Source organism: Bombina bombina, chromosome 2 (assembly GCF_027579735.1).
Source record: "Bombina bombina isolate aBomBom1 chromosome 2, aBomBom1.pri, whole genome shotgun sequence".
Taxonomy (NCBI): Eukaryota; Metazoa; Chordata; class Amphibia; order Anura; family Bombinatoridae; genus Bombina; species Bombina bombina.
In genome coordinates this window covers 401400625-401414553 of record NC_069500.1, presented here as the reverse complement: position 1 = coordinate 401414553, position 13929 = coordinate 401400625, and positions in this window count along the sequence as shown.

Genomic DNA, 13929 nt, shown 5'->3' with positions numbered 1-13929 from the left:
TCCCACCCTAGAATAAGTAGAGTAGGGACAGAGGGGAAGACCTATGTCTGAAGGGGATAGAAGGACTCATGCATTTGGGATAGATCAGGTAGAGAAGGCTGGTCTCTCATCACAAGTGGGAGGGCACAAGTCTGCTGGGCATCCTCAAAGGCCCAGGATTAAGGAGGAGCCATATAGGGAAGCCGAGAAAGTGGCTTTGATAATTGCATATGTACAGTGAGCCCCGCAATTGTAGAGAATTTATTTGATCAGCAACATTAGAAGTAGGCTATTGGTGAAAATCAGGGAGTCTTGCGTAAAAGTGGAGAATCTGCAACTCACATGGCCAGTTTAAAAGAGAAGATGAGAATGGAGGAAGAGTCAACCCAGAGGTCAATGGATAATCTATAGTAATTTGGAGGAGCTGCTGAGGGGTAGAATGACTACAGCTCAAGATCCCGAGATCCCAGAAGGAGGAAATATGGCTGCTGCATCTTTTGAAAGGCAGGAGTGCTAGTATAAAATGTCTTCAGTATTTATATCATTTTTATTTATTAATAAAATTTGATCTAGTTTAAAAAGGATTTTGTATTATAAAAACATTATATCCGGAGAATGAAAGAAAGGTAATTACATATAAAGACATAGTAAAAAAGACGTCTTTATTTTTCATGTTTTATATAGAGAATAATACTTTTTAAAGTTAAGATAATTCCATTAAATCCATATTTAATTAGTACTATTGTTATGTTCTTTTGTTATGTAATTAAAGAAATAATTCCTTTTTGTTTAAAACAGAAACATGTTTGGATCATTAGCACTTTCAGCAAGGGCCCAGTAGTATTTGAGAATGTGTATTACAAAATAAATAAATCAGATGCTAATCACACAAATGTGACTAGTGCTGCTGAGGGGATCAGCGGTAGTTTCCACTCATGACTAGCTGTTTTATTTGTGTACCGAGATGTTCTTCTTCTATGTGTTTAACCCTTTTGCTTGATTAAAACATATAGCATCTGTAAAAAGCCTCTCAATTCACAGATATGTTTATACACACATTACACGTATCATAAAGAGCTGCATACTTTATTATTCACTGCTATGATCAATGCTATATAGCATAATAATTAATCTGATCCAGGACACAGGATAGATTAGCGTCATACGCACCCTACCTATCAATACTGGGCAAGCAAATAATTTATTTATTTTTTTAACACCCGCATAGAATTATATCCCAACAGGAGCAGTCATTTCCTCTTGCCCATTTAAATAGACCGTTGCAATTCTAAAAACCCCCACAGTAATGTCTTTTTTTTTTTAACTCTTTCACCAAAATCCACTATTATCTCCTTCTTGGAAGACACAGTCCTACTGTACCCTATGCCCACTTCTATGTGCTTGGCTATGTGTTTTTTTACTGTATTCCTATAATCCTCTAACACGCTAGCTCCACCACTCTAAATACAGAATGAACCATACCACTATACCTTCTCCAATATCTCTCTGTACAATTGGGCAAACAAAAGCAACGCAATATTCATTTTGCCACCACGCATTTATCCACATTCATCCCCATTTAATTTATTTTAATTTAATTTAGTTTAAATAGGTGTTTAGGTTAGTTATAATTATAATAATAAAACCCCAAGAGTGAGTACACAAGTCATATACAGTAATTGTTAACTTCACCGGTAAAAAGCTCTGAGTTGTATAAACACAATTGTACTATCAACTGTCTGAAATATTCTTACTGTTGAATCTCTTTGTTCTGATAATTTACTTTAACCACCCTGTAGGGTGGAATAATGTCTACATTGTGCAACTGTACTCATTGTTGGCAGTAAAAAAAACATATAGGGGTATATTTATCAAAGCGTCCACTGAAAATACACTTGAATCTCACGTCGTATTTGTCGTGAGATTGATCCGCCATAGTTATCAAAGCGTCAAGATCACTGTTGAATTTTGTGACGTAATATACGCTCCTGCGATCGATGCTTGCGTCATTACAGATGTTTCGAATTCAGATTCGACTCTATTTGACCCTTTTGCAAATTTATCAAACATTTAACAGGTATGCTCATGTCTATTCCGATGGAGCATACCTAGTTTTCAATCTGCCACCCTTGAGGCCGCGGATGCCATAGAACTCAATGGGGGGTCTGAAAACACAGAAAGCTTATGTTCGATGCTGCAAGAGAGTGAAGTATATTACATAATAAAAGTAAATTATAAACTTTATTGAAATTGTATACCCTTTCTAAATCAAACAATATTATTGCTACACATTTGGTGCACTAGTAGATATAGGGATACAAATGAAAAATACATTATTACTTATGGATTATGCTACAACTTTGTCTCTCATTACAAAGCAAGGGGACAATATTATTTCTCCAAATTTGTTGCATATCAAGACTTCTAGAAATACAAATACACATTAATTTATGTGAAAGTATCATATAACAAATAAATATACATATAACTTTCTAAGAGATATTGTTTATTGAGGTATAAATCTATCTATTTCTTGGACATTAACAAATGAAAAATAAAAGATTAGCTTTAGAGAAATGTGCTTGTTCATGGACAGTAAGGAAATGGGATAAAGTTGGGAAAAACATGAAAAACAGCAACATCGATGACTGTTAGCTAACAACAGTCCGATGCTCATTGCGCCGTACTTGACGTGCGTGTTTTTTATTTTTTTATACTTAAGGGGATCGTATGTGGATCAGCGTCAGCGATGTCTTATTACTCAAATAATACTTCCTTGAATGGCATATTGACTGTTTTAAGCTATACTTGTTCTCCAGCTTGCCAAATAATTGGCATCATGGACTGGGTCTTCAATTGCTCAACTACTACCTCCTTGTATGGCCTTTGGACTGTGTTATGCCATACTCTAGCACAAACACTTGCTCTCCTGGAGTGTTTTTGTTTAAACTCTGGGAAGTGGCTGATTCTGTAAAAGTAAATTAGCATATGTTCTATCAGTGCAATAGTCCCGTACAACTTTAGCCTGATGTTTATTAAATAATTATATATTTTACATTTTAATATTTAAAATAAACTGGTTGATGTATGGAAAAATGTAAGGAATTATTTAATGGGGGTGTTCATAAGCTGGCTCCCTAATGGTGCTGGAGCCCCTCTGAATCTCTTCATTCTTGCCTTCATAGATTAATTGCAATTGGGTTGCAATCATTATTATTAAAGAGACATTGGGGCCTATTTATCAATGTGTGAGTGAACATGATACAATGTAGCGTTATCATGTCCGCTGCACATCGATAAATGCCAACAGCATACGCTGTCAGCATTTATCATTGCACCAGCAGTTGTTGTGAACTGCTGGTGCAACGCCACCCCCTGCAGATTTGCGGCCAATCGGCTGCTAGCAGGGGGTGTAAATCAACCCAATCGTATTCAATTGGGTTAATTTCTGTCCGCCGCCTCAGAGCAGGCAGACAGGTTATGGAGCAGCGGTCTTTAGATCTTCCCATGGCAGCAGGAGTTCAGGATCTCAAAACTTCACCAGAAGTCACCAGTTGTTCAATACTCAGTTCTCAGACAGAGACAGGTGTAGCAAACAGTGGCAAGAGTTTATTAAAAAAACATCTTAAAACAAGCAACACATTTCTCAGCCCTAAGGCTGTTTCATTAGTCTATAAAAACTGTATAAAAACTGTATAAAAACTCTTGGTACTTATACACCAACATATCAATGCATAATTGCTACATAAAGTGCATCTGTGTGAAGCCTCAAATGGCACACCTCCCCTAACAATATGGTCTGTCCTTGACAAACAAAGGGCAAATCCAATCGCATAAACAGAGACTCTAACAACTCATGCATTTGATGAGGTCAGCCAAAAATAAATAAAAACAAAGGCCTAGATTTAGAGTTTGGCGTTAGCCGTCAAAAGCAGCGTTAAGGGGTCCTAACGCTGCTTTTTAACACCCGCTGGTATTTAGAGTCAGGCAGGAAAGGGTCTACCGCTCACTTTATTTCCGCGACTCAAAGCTACCGCAGATCCCCTTACATCAATTGCGTATCCTATCTTTTCAATGGGATTTGCCTAACGCTGGTATTTGGAGTCTTGGAAGAAGTGAGCGGTAGAGCCTCTACCGACAAGACTCCTACCGCCAAAAAAAGTCAGTAGTTAAGAGCTTTATGGGCTAACGTGGAACATAAAGCTCTTAACTACTGTGCTACAAAGTACACTAACACCCATAAACTACCTATGTATCCCTAAACCGAGGCCCCCCCACATCGCAAACCCTCGAATAAAAAATGTTTAACCCCTAATCTGCCGACCGGACACCGCCGCCACCTACATTATAGCTATGAACCCCTAATCTGCTGCCTCTAACATCGCTGACACCTATATTATATTTATTAACCCCTATCTGCCCCCCCAACGTCGCCGCTACCTAACTCCCCTTATTAACCCTTAATCTGGCGACCGGACCTCGCCACCACTATAATAAATGTATTAACCTCTAAACTGCTGCACTCCCACCTCGCAACACTATAATAAATTGTATTAACCCCTAATCTGCCCTCCCTAACATCGCCGCCACCTACCTACAATTATTAACCCCTAATCTCCAGCCCGCAACGTCGCCGCTACTATAATTAAAGTTATTAACCCCTAAACCTAACTCTATCCCTAACCCTAACACCCCCTAAGTAAAATATAATTTTAATTGAATGAAATAATATTCCTATAATTAAATAAATTATTCCTATTTAAAACTAAATACTTACCTACAAAATAAACCCTAATATAGCTACAATAAAACTAATAATTACATTGTAGCTATTTTAGGATTTATATTTATTCTACAGGCAACTTTGTATTTATTTTAACTAGGTACAATAGCTATTAAATAGTTAATAACTATTTAATAGCTACCTAGTTTAAAATAAGTACAAAATTACCTGTAAAATAAATCCTAACCTAAGTTACAAATACACCTAACACTACACTATCATTAAATTAATTAATATAAATTACCTACAATTAGCTAAACTAAAATACAATTAAATAAACTAATCTATAATACAAAAAAACCACTAAATTACAAAAATAAAAAAATATTACAAGAAGTCTAAACTTATTACACCTAATCTTAGCCCCCCTAATAAAATAAAAAAGCCACCTTAAAAGGGCTTTTTGCGGGGCATTGCCCCAAAGTAATCAGCTCTTTTACCTGTAAAAAAAATACAACCCCCCCAACATTAAAACCCACCACCCACATACCCCTACTCTAACCCACCCAAAAGAGAAGAAGAGAGGGAGAGAGACAGCAAAAGAGAGGGGGAGAGAGAGCAAAAGAGAGGGGAGAGAGAGAGAGTGCAAAAGAGAGGGAGAGAGTGCAAAAGAGAGGGGAGAGAGCACTAAAGAGAGGGAGGAAAAGAGAGGGGGAGAGAGAGAGCAAAAGAGAGGGAGGAGAAAGGGGAAAGGAGAGGGGGAGAGAGAGCAAAATAGAGGGGAGAGTGCAAAGGAGGGGAGAGAGATCATGCAAAAGAGAAGGGGAAAGAGAGGGGGAAGAGAGAGAGCAAAAGAGGGGAGAGAGAGAGCAAAAGAGAGGAGAGAGAGAGAGCAAAAGGGAAAGAGAGGGAGGAAAAGAGAGGAGAGAGAGCAAAAGAGAGGGGGAAGAGAGCATAAGAGAGGAGGGAGAAAGATAGCAAAAGAGAGAGGGAGAGAAAGAGCAAAAGAAAGGGGGAGAGAGAGCAAAAGAAATGGGAGAGAGAGCAAAAGAGTGGGGATAAAGAGAGCAAAAGAGAGGGGGGGAGAGAGAGAACAAAAGAGAGGGGGGGAGCAAAAGAGGAGGTATAGTGAGAGCAAAAGAGGGGGGATAGAAAGAGCAAAAAAGATGGAGAGAGACAGCAAAAAAAGAGGGGGGAGAGAGTAAAAGAAAGGGGTGGAGAGAGAGAGAGAGAGAGAGAGCAAAAGAGGGGGATTAGAGAGAGCAAAAGAGAGGGTGAGAGACAGAAAAAGAGAGGGGGGGAGAGAGCAAAAGAGAGGGGGAGAGAGAGAACAAAGGAGAGGGGGAGAGCACAAAAGAGAGGGGGCGAGCGCAAAAGAGAGGGAAAGAGAGAGCGCAAAAGAGAGGGAGAAAAAGAGAGGGGGCAAGAGAGATCAAAAGAGAGGGGGGAGAGAGAGAGAACCAAAGAGGGGAGAGAGAGCAAAAGAGAGGGGGAGAGGGAGCAAAAGAGAGGGGAGATAGCGAGAGCAAAAGAGAGGGGAGATAGAGAGAGCAAAAGAGATGGAGAGACAGCAAAAGAGAGGGGGAGAAAGGGGAGAGAGAGAGCAAAAGAGAGGGGGGAGAGAGAGAGAAACAAAAGAGAGGGGGGGAGAGAGCAAAAGAGGAGGTATAGTGAGAGCAAAAGAGGGGGGATAGAGAGAGCAAAAAAGAGGGAGAGAGACAGCAAAAAAAGAGGGGGGAGAGAGTAAAAGAAAGGGGGAGAGAGAGAGAAAGAGAGAGAGAGAGAGAGCAAAAGAGGGGGGATTAGAGAGAGCAAAAGTGAGGGTGAGAGACAGCAAAAAGAGAGGGGGAGAGAGAGCAAAAAGAGGAGGGGGAGAGAGAGAACAAAGGAGAGGGGGGAGAGCGCAAAAGAGAGGGGGGAGAGCGCAAAAGAGAGGGGAAGAGAGAGCGCAAAAGAGAGGGAGGAAAAGAGAGGGGGGCAAGAGAGAGCAAAAGAGAGGGGGGAGAGAGAGAGAACAAAAGAGGGGAGAGAGAGCAAAAGAGAGGGGGAGAGGGAGCAAAAGAGATGGGAGATAGAGAGAGCAAAAGAGAGGGGAGATAGAGAGAGCAAAAGAGATGTAGAGACAGCAAAAGAGAGGGGGAGAAAGGGGAGATAGAGAGCAAAAGAGAGGGGAGAGAGAGCAAAAGAGAGGGGAGAGAGAGCAAAACAGAGGGGAAAGAGAGTGCAAAAGAGAGGGGGGAAGAGGGGGGAGAGAGGGTGGAGAGAGAGAGCAAAAGAGAGAGGGAGAGAGAGTACAAAAGAAAGAGAGATAGAGAGAGCATTCGAGAGGAGGAGAGAGAAAGCAAAAGAGGGGGGATTGAGAGAGCAAAAGAGAGGGGGGAGAGAGACAGCAAAAGAAAGGGAAGAGAGAGAGCAAAAGAGGTGTGATAAAGAGAGCAAAATAGAGGCAGAGAGAGAGCGCAAAAGAGATAGAGGAGAGAGAGAGCAAAATCGATAGGGGAGAGAGAGAGCAAAAGAGGGGCATAGAGATAGCAAAAGAGAGGGAGAGACAGCAAAAGAGTGGAGAGGAGAGAGCAAAAGAAAGGAGGGAGAGAGAGAGAGAGAGAGAGAGAGAGAGAGAGGAGAGAGAGAGAGAGAGAGAGAGAGAGAGAGAGAGAGAGAGAGAGAGAGAGAGAGGGAGAGAGAGCAAAAGAGGGGGGATAGATAGAGCAAAAGAGAGGGAGAGAGACAGCAAAAGAGAGGGGGAGAAAGGAGAAAGGAGTGGCGGAAAAAGAGCAAAAGAGAGGGTGGAGAGCGCAAAGGAGGGGAGAGAGAGAGCATGCAAAAGAGAGCAGGAAAGAGAGGGGAGAGAGAGAGCAAAAGAGGGGAGAGAGAGCAAAAGAGAGGGGAGAGAGAGCAAAAGAGAGGGGGGAGAGAGAGCAAAAGAGAGGGGGGAGAGAGAGAACAAAAGAGAGTGGAGAGAGAGAAAAAGAGAGGGGAGAGAGAGAGCAAAAGAGAGGGGAGATAGAGAGAGCAAAAGAGATGGAAAGACAGAAAAAGAGAGGGGGAGAAAGCGGAGAGCGAGAGCAAAAGAGTGGGGAGAGAGAGCGCAAAAGAGAGGGGGAAGAGGGGGGAGAGAGAGAGGAAAAGAGAGGAGAGAGAGCAAAAGAAAGAGGGATAGAGAGAGCATTAGAGAGGGGGGAGAAAGAAAGAAAAAGAGAGGGGATTGAAAGAACAAAAGAGAGGGGGAGAGAGGCAGCAAAAGAAAGGGGAGAGAGGGAGCAAAAGAGGGGTGATAGAGAGAGCAAAAGAGGGGGGATAGAGAGAGCAAAATAAAGGGGAGAGAGAACGCAAAAGAGATAGGGGAAAGAGAGCAAAAGAGGGGGCATAGAGAGAGCAAAAGAGAGGGAGAGAGAGCAAAAGAGAGATTGAGGAAAGAGAGGGGAGAGAGAGAGAGCAAAAGAGGGAAGAGAGAGAGCAAAAGAGAGGGGAGATAGAGCAAAAGAGAGGGGGAGAGAGAGAGCAAAAGAGAGGGGGAGAGCACAAAAGAGAGGGGAGAGAGAGCACAAAAGAGAGGGGGAAAGAGAGAGAGCAAAAAGAGAGGGGAGAGAGCAAAAGAGAGAGGGGTGAGAAAGAACAAAAGAGAGGGGAGAGAGAGCAAAAGAGAGGGGGGAGAGAAAGAACAAAAGAGAGGGGAGAAAGAGCAAAAGAGAGGGGGAAGAGAGAGAGCAAAAGAGAGGGGAGAGAGCAAAAGAGAGAGGGGAGAGAAAGAGCAAAAGAGAGGGGAGAGAGCAAAAGAGAGAGGGGAGAGAAAGAACAAAAGAGAGGGGAGAGAGAGCAAAAGAGAGGGGGAGAGAGAGAGCAAAAGAGAGGGGGAGAGAGAGAACAAAAGAGAGGGGGAGAGAGAGAACAAAAGAGAGGGGAGAGAGAGCAAAAGAGAGGGGAAAGAGAGAGCAAAAGAGAGGGGAGATAGAGAGAGCAAAAGAGATGGAGAGACAGCAAAAGAGAGTGGGAGAAAGGGGAGAGTCAGAGCAAAAGAGAGGGAAGAGAGGGCAAAACAGAGGGGAGAGAGAGAGTAAAAAGAGAGGGGGGAAGAGGGGGGGGAGAGAGAGAGCAAAAGAAAGAGGGATTAGGGGAGAGCATTAGAGAGGGGGAGAGAGAAAGCGAAAGAGAGGGGGGATTGAAAGAGCAAAACAGAGGGGGAGAGAGACAGCAAAAGAAGGGGAGAGAGCAAAAGAGGGGGGATAGAGAGCAAAATAGAGGGGAGAGAGCAAAAGAGAGAGGGGAGAGAGAGAGCAAAAGAGGGGGCATAGAGAGAGCAAAAGAGAGGGAGAGACAGCAAAAGAGAGGGGGAGAGAGCAAAAGAAAGGAGGGAGAGAGAGAGAGAGAGCAAAAGAGGGGGATAGATAGAACAAAAGAGAGGGAGAGAGACAGCAAAAGAGAGGGGGAGAAAGGGGAAAGGAGAGGCGTAGAGAGAGCAAAAGAGAGGGGGGAGAGCACAAAGGAGGGGAGAGAGAGCGTGCAAAAGAGAGGGAGGAAACAAAGGGGAGAGAAAGAGAGCAAAAGAGGGGATAGAGAGCAAAAGAGAGGGGAGAGAGATCAAAAGAGTGGGGGAGAGAGAGAGCAAAAGAGAGGGGGGAGAGCGCAAAAGAGAGGGGAGAGAAAGCGCAAAAGAGAGGGCGAAAGAGAGAGAGCAAAAGAGAGGGGAGAAAGAGAGCAAAACAGAGGGGGGAGAGAGAAAACAAAAGAGAGGGGAGAGAGAGCAAAAGAGAGGGGAGAGAGAGAGCAAAAGAGAGGGGAGAGAGAGCAAAAGAGAGGGGAGATAGAGAGAGCAAAAGAGATGGAGAGACAGCAAAAGAGCGGGGGAGAAATGGGAGAGAGAGAGCAAAAGAGATGGGAGAGAGATTAAAACAGAGGGGAGAGAGAGCGCAAAAGAGAGGGGGAAGAGGGGGGGGAGAGGGGGGGAGAGAGAGCAAAAGAGAGGGGAGAGAGCAAAAGAAAGGGGGGGAGAGAGCATTAGAGACGGGGAGAGAGAGAGCAAAAGAGAGGGGGATTGAAAGAGCAAAATAGAGGGGGAGAGAGACAGCAAAAGAAAGGGGAGAGAGCAAAAGAGTGATGATAGAGAGCAAAAGAGGGGGGATAGAGAGAGCAAAAAAGAGGGGAGAAAGAGCAAAAGAGAGGGGGGAGAGCAAAAGAGATAGGGGAGAGAGAGAGCAAAAGAGGGGGGAAAGAAAGAGCAAAAGAGAGGGAGCGAGACAGCAAAAGAGAGGGGGGGAGATAGCAAAAGAGAGGGGAGAGAGAGCGCAACAGAGAGATGGAGAGCACAAAAGAGAGGGGGAGAGAGAGAGAGCAAAAGAGGGGGATAGATAGAGCAAAAGAGAGGGAGAGAGACACCAAAAGAGAGGGGGGAGATAGCAAAAGAGAGGGGAGAGAGAGCGCAACAGACAGGGGGAGAGCGCAAAAGAGAGGGGGAGAGAGAGTGCAAAAGAGGGAGGAAAAGAGAGGGGGAGAGAGAGAGAGCAAAAGAGAGGGGGGAGAGAGAGAGCAAAATAGAGAAGGGGGGAGAGAGAGAGCAAAAGAGAGGAGGGAAAGAGCAAAAGAGAGGGGGGATAGAGAGAGAGCAAGGGGTGAAACCACTGTACAGCAAAAAATGGCCCGTGTACACTGGCTTTAGGACTAGTGTGTGAATAAAAGAGTGGCTGTATAAACAGTGGAAATAGAGGCACCCAAATGTAAAAGTATGATTAAGTGTAAAACTAAATATGAATTAAAAATGAATGTGCAAGGATTTCAAAGAAATAAGATAGAAAACAACTAAATATAGGTGTAATAAAAGAATAGACTTGTTGAATAAACAACCCTATTAGAGGAAAATATGTATGTGTGCAATAAAAATGATATATATATATATATATATATATATATATATAGTATATATAATATATATATATATATACTGTATATATATATAATATAAAACCTAACAGATTAAAAATTTGTATTTAGATGATATGTGCGAGGAGATATTAAGACAAGGCTACACATATGATGATATACCCCGAAATATACATGTATATACAGTATATTTATACATATATATATATATATATATATATACACATATACAATTACACAATTTGTATATCCAGTAGGTTTATCTACACCTAAGGAAGATGAAAGATTCAGAAGCAGACCTGGGAATTAGTTCAATAGAAATAGTACTCATAGTACACACACTCCCATTATGTACTTGAGTGCAAACGTGATATACTATGTTTAAGAGATGTTTTCTTATTATTACGATGGTGCTCCCCCCATCGTCTTCTGAGCTTATGGCATGTGTGCCCAACATACTGGATCCCACATGTACATTGTAGCAAATAAATGACAAAAGTGGATTCACTTGTCATAAAATTATTAATAACATTTTCAATACCAGTAGCAGACGATTTAAAGGAGGTAGCACCATTAAAGGGACACTGAACCCAAATGTTTTCTTTCGTGATTCAGATAGAGCATGCAATTTTAAGCAACTTTCTATTTTACTCCTATTATCAAATTTTCTTCGTTCTCTTGCTATCTTTATTTGAAAAAGAAGACATCTAAGCTTACAAACCAGCCACTGGAGAGCACTTCAGCACTTTTGTATTGGTAGGTGAATTTATCCACCAATCAGCAAGAAAAACCCAGGTTGTTCACCAAAAAATGGGCTGGCATCTAAACTTACATTCTTGCTTTTCAAATAAAGATAGCAAGATAATTAAGAAAAATTGATAATAGGAGTGAGTTAGAAAGTTCTTTAAAATTGCATGCTCTATCTGAATTATGAAGGAAAAAAATTGGGTTCAGTGTCCCTTTAATTACAAATTTGCACATCCCCACATTTTTTTTCTTACGACATATAAATATTCCATTAGATCCCTTCCTCTTAAATAATGTAACATTCTTGTAGATGGTCTTTTTAGCATTGATCATCCATCTATCTTTAACAATTTTACTAGGTGCTAATTTTGCCTTTAATGTGGGATCTCATCTAAAATAAATCCTAGGTTTGGATGCCAAAGTTTTTGTTTTTTTTTTAAAAAAGGATAATCTAATAAAACAGGCCAGTGTTTTTGTATAATTTTGCTTGTCTCTCTAAAATGATTATTATATCTGGTGACAAATAATGGTTGAGAGGAGAAATCTTCATTTATTTTATTAACCTTTTTAGCTTTTTTGAAATAATTATCCCTATTTTCAGCCCTTATTAATATAACTATTATTAATCAGGGATATATGTACCCTTTCTCTACAAATCTCTCTTTAACCCCTTAACGACCACGACGTACCCTGTACATTACTTGTAGTTAAGGGCATCCTTGGTTATATTAGCACAGGACTGCACTATTAAAAATGCAATCCCCATAGAAAAAACCAACAATGTACAGGGTACGTTGCTGGTCATTAAGGGGTTAAGTACAGAAACTTGTATATCATAATAAGTACAATTCTTCCTGATCCATCTAAATTGATCATAAGGCATATTGGTCTTCGATCTTAAATAATGGTTACTGTTATAACTTAAAAAAACAGGGCCACCTTCTTAAAAAAAGTTTTAAATATAATGCTACCTTCTGTAGACATAGTGGGGTCTATTTAAGAAGCAGCAGATGCTGCCTCCGACCCACTCCGCTTCAGTTCCGGCTGAAGTGGAAGTTAAGAAGCAGCGGTTCTAAGACCGTTGCTCCTTAACTCGTCTGCCACCTCTGAGGTGGCGGACAGCAATCCGTCCGATCGAATATGATCAGGCTGATTTACACCCCCTGCTAGCCGCCGATTGGCCCCAAAAACTCCAGGGGGTGGTATTGCACCAGCATTTCACAAGAACTGCTGGTGCAATTATAAATGCCAACAGTGTATGCTGTCTGCATTTATCGATGTGCGGCAGACATGATCCGCTATTTCATGTCCGTCAGCACATTAATAAATGGACCCCAGAAAGTTCTAAATCTAAAAATTCTTTCTCCACTCGATGTGTAAAGGTGAGGCAAATATAATTCACATTAAGGGATTCAGCAAATTTTATTGCAGACTTCTCTGTGCTCCTAAAAATGTCAAAGAAGAGACCATAGAACACCAGGTCAGCCCCGAGCCCAGCGCCATACACATTGGTATTTTCAAAATCACCCATATAGAGGTTATCAAAGCTCAGGCCAACATGGTGCCCATGGCCATACCTTCAGTTTGAAGATAATTACGACCTTGGTACTGGAAATAATTGTGGCTTAAAATAAAGCTTATAGGTTTCCTAATAAAAACTTGATTGTTAGGCATGTATAGACCTTGTGCTAGAATTATTGAATAGCCAATAACCCTAAATCATGGGGAATGTTGGAATATAATGCACCAATGTCACAACACTAATCCACCAATCTGACACCTTATCTAATTGGTAGAATATAAGAGGGAACGGGCTACAACATTTTTGTTAAGAAATATCAACATATACTAAAAGAGAGTCGGTCAGACTCTGTATTTTTCTAGTCTAATTAGAACAGGGTATGAGGAACACTTGAGCCTCCAGATGTTTCAGAACTACATTTCTCATGATGCTCAACTGGACTTCAGAGTGCTGAGTGTTATATAGACTGAGATTATAAATTGTGAAGTATAGCTGTAGAGTACACACGGCGCAAAATGGGGCCATGCCACTATTTCCATACCGCTGGCATTACAAGTCACCATAAAACTTTCTTTTGTCAGGCGGTATGGTGCGGTAAGCCGCATACTGCACAAAATCCAAGTTCGGCTTGGCGTGCCCATGCACCTATTCCCCCCATAGAGATCAATGGAGAAAAAGTGTTTGACAAAAAACCTAACATCTGCGATTGCGAAATGGCGATCGCATTAACGCTTTCCCCATTGAAGTCTATGGAGAAAAGAATGTTTTGTAAAAACCAAACACCCTAACATAAGCCCCTAGTCTAAAAACCTCTAAAACGGCCATCCCCCCCAAAGCTATTAACCCCACATTGCGACTCCCTAAATAAACCTTAATAATTCCTAATCCACCATCCCCCCTGCATCACTAACACCTAATCAACCTATTAACCCCTAAACCGCCGCTCCTCCACATCGCAACAAACTAATTTAAAGTATTAACCCCTAAAACTAACACCCCCTAACTTTAAATTAAAGTTACTATAAAACTACATTAAAATAAATAAAAACATACATGTGAAAAAAACTAATATTAAACTATAAAT